This window comes from Rattus norvegicus, chromosome 8 (genome assembly GCF_036323735.1).
Source record: "Rattus norvegicus strain BN/NHsdMcwi chromosome 8, GRCr8, whole genome shotgun sequence".
In the NCBI taxonomy this organism is placed as follows: Eukaryota; Metazoa; Chordata; class Mammalia; order Rodentia; family Muridae; genus Rattus; species Rattus norvegicus.
In genome coordinates, this window is record NC_086026.1 from 116,119,012 (window position 1) to 116,122,311 (window position 3,300).

Consider the following 3,300-nt stretch of genomic DNA (forward strand, 5'->3'; position numbering starts at 1 on the left):
CACCCTCCAAATAAATAATAAGAACAAATAAGTTTTATTCTAGGAATGGCTCAACATTGAACACAAGACAACACGATCACCTGTACTGCTTGGTTTGCTCAAGTTTTTGTTTTTTCTTGATTGATTTTGAAGCTATTTTTTTTGTTTTTTTGTTTTGTTTGGTTCCCCCCAAACCCCCTGTGGGAGTCACCCATATCCGTAATATTCTCTAACTTGGTTCACCTTATATTTTTCCTCAGTATTTTATTTGACTTTTTTATTAATCAAGTCTTTTCTTAGATGGTCTTGCACGCACAACACACACTGGCCACTCTTGCTCACACCCTCTCTCCTCACTACTACCTCTGACCACCCTCCCCATTCTGCTTTGACCTGTAAATCTCCCTCATGTTCACGACTATTTATTTTGTTACATGTTTCACTGGGTTTAATCAGGGCCCTCTGAGAGACCATGGGTTTGGATCTGTCTGTAGACGTCTGATGGACTCAGAAGTATGTACGCAGTTGGAGACAAGGATTTCCCTGCCTCAGAATTTCTCACCAGCTAATAGTTCAACAACAAAAGGTATGACCCTATGCTCACCCCTCCCAAAACTGTATGTGAGCCCAGAGCAGGTAGCCGCACCTGAGTTGAGCGCCATAGGTTTGCCAAGTCTAGAGGATGGATGTTTACAACCTTTCACCCTATTTTCCAGCTCTTCGTCCATCCACAAAGTTCTGTGAACATCAGAGGAGGAAGGGTCAACGTCTGGTTTAGGGCTGTTATTCTCAGCTTCTTGGGAAGCCCCAGTCTCTCTGCGTTCACTGCTGTTCATTGTAAGCTGAGGTGACTCTGATTAAGGCTCGGAGTACATTTGTCTATGGGTGTAAGCATAGCTGTGTAGAGAGCAGTTCGATGCTATGTCATTTAGGTAAAAAGCAGAAATACGTTAGGCTCCCGGTTAGGCCCATGACCTCCCAAAGCCTGGCTTGTTAGTCGGGCTTACAATACCAGGCATTGTTCCCCTACCCCACCGTGGAGTGAACCTCAAATCCAATCAGAGGCCAGTTGGTGACCCCCATAACAGTTCAGTCACTACTTTAGGTGGACAAAGCTTGCCTCACGTGTGGTTCATGGCAGGGCAAAGCTGGTAACAGTGTTTCTTCCCCCACAGCCTATGCAGCCCCTTTTCACACTGTAAAGACTGCTTGTTCTAGCTTTCTGTCTCTGTATCTACCGTCTAAGGTATACGGGTCAGTGTATTCTTAAATATGTTCTCCTCTAGTTCTTGAGAGCAAACATGAGTTTGCACTGTTGGGGGGGATCTTTGGAGTCCCCTGACCATCTCCTATGGAGTTATCTCAACTGGGGAGTATAGTCAGTAACCTCATGGCTTCTAGGAACAGCACATCCGGCTGCACAGAGTAACCCCCTTCCATCCCTAGTATGAATTTTTTTATTTCTGTTACAAGACAGCAGGCTTCCTTCCTGTAGCTGCTCCTGCTCTATCCTACCCCACCTATCTGTTCAAGGATAGTCTAGACAAGTGGTTCTCAACCTTCCTAATGCTGTGACACTTTAATACAGCTCCTCATGCTGGGGTGACCCCCTAACTATACAATTATTTATTTTTTTTTGCTACTTCATAACTGTAGTTTCGCTACTGTTATGAATTGTAATGTAAATATCTGTTTACTGATGGTCTTAGGTGACCCCTTTGGAAGGATTGTCTGACCCCCACGTGGGTGATAACCTACAGGTTGAAAGCCACCCGTCTAGATCCTTCCCAGGTTGCTGAGAGAGCTCCCCTCCCCCAATGTGGTGGATTTGAGTTGGGATGGCCCTGTAGATTCATGTATTTGATTCTTGGTCAGAGGGAGTGGCACTATTAGGAAATGTGTCCTTGGAGTGGATGTGGCCATGTTGGAGGAGGTGTGTCACTGTTGGGGTGGACTTTGAGACTTCAGAAGCTCAGTCATGGCCAGTGCGTCACAGTCTCCTTCCAGTGGCTGTGGATCAAGATGGGGAACTCTCAGCTTCTTATCCAGCACCATGTCTGCCTGTGTGCTGCTGTGTCCTACCATGATGATAATGGGCTAAACCTCTGAGACTGTAAGCCAGCTTCAATTAAATGTTTGCCTTTGGGCTGGAGAGATGGCTCGGCAGTTAAGAGTACTGGCTTGTTCTTCCAGAGGATCTGGGTTCAATTCCCAGCACCTGCATGGTCGCCCACAACTGTAACTCCAGTTCCAGAGGATCCAACACTCTCACACAGACATACGTGCAGGCAAAACACCGATGCACATGAAATAAAAATAAATAAAATAAAAAAGATGTTTTCCTTCATTAGAGTTGCCATGGTCATGGTGTCTCTTCACAGCACTAAAACCCTAAGACATCCCAGTTTCTGGGGTTTTTGACTTAAAGAGCAGCCTTAGGAGGGCCTGCAGCCAGGGGTGGCCAGGAGCCACCAGCAAAGTTCTAGAATGTTCATCCACACCAAAGTACAGCCTGTATGACATCTTTGAGCATGTGTCTAACCAGAGTTCACCATACAGATCTTCTTGCTAATGGAATCTCCTTGTTCTCACTGACATGCTGTGATCTTGGAGGCCAGGGAGCTGGAACCAGAGAGTGACTGGGAGGAGTTTGCAACAGGCAGCTTCACTTGCAGCCTTTATTAGGACCTTGACTACCCAAGTCTTGGGATTATGAAAGACAAAGTTTCTTAGATGCTGCCTGCCTACAGCAGGTCCCAATTCTCAGGAGCCTCCTAGCAGAGGCCTCCTAGCCAAGAGAGTATTTATCACTGAGTGACATCCCCAGCCCCCAGCCCTCCTTTTTTGTCCAGGTAGGACCTCCCTAAGCTTCCCAGGTTGCCTTGATCTTGTGAATCTCCAGTGTTAGTTAAGTTCCTAAGTACAAGGGATTACAGGCCCATACCACCAGGCCCAAACCCTCCTAGTTTTTGAGTTTGGGAGAACTTTCTAGTTCGGGCAGAAACCTTGAAACTAAGAAAGAAAAACAGTGAAATCCACGTGTAGTGGTTCATGTTTATAATAATCTCAGTTTTGGGGGTGTGGATACAGGAGTTCAAGGTCAGCCTGAGTTACATAACAAGTTCTTGACTCCCCACCCCAAAATAAAAACAAAAAATGAAAACAATAAAAAAGAAAAAGAAACACATTTTGACATATATCAAATTTTAAAGGCTTCATTGGAAACAGATATTTTTACCATCACAGCAAAAAACAAGACACAGGGAAGGGGGCGCAGGGGGATAGATGAAGCCTCGATGTCTGGAGTTAGAGAGCTGTCAC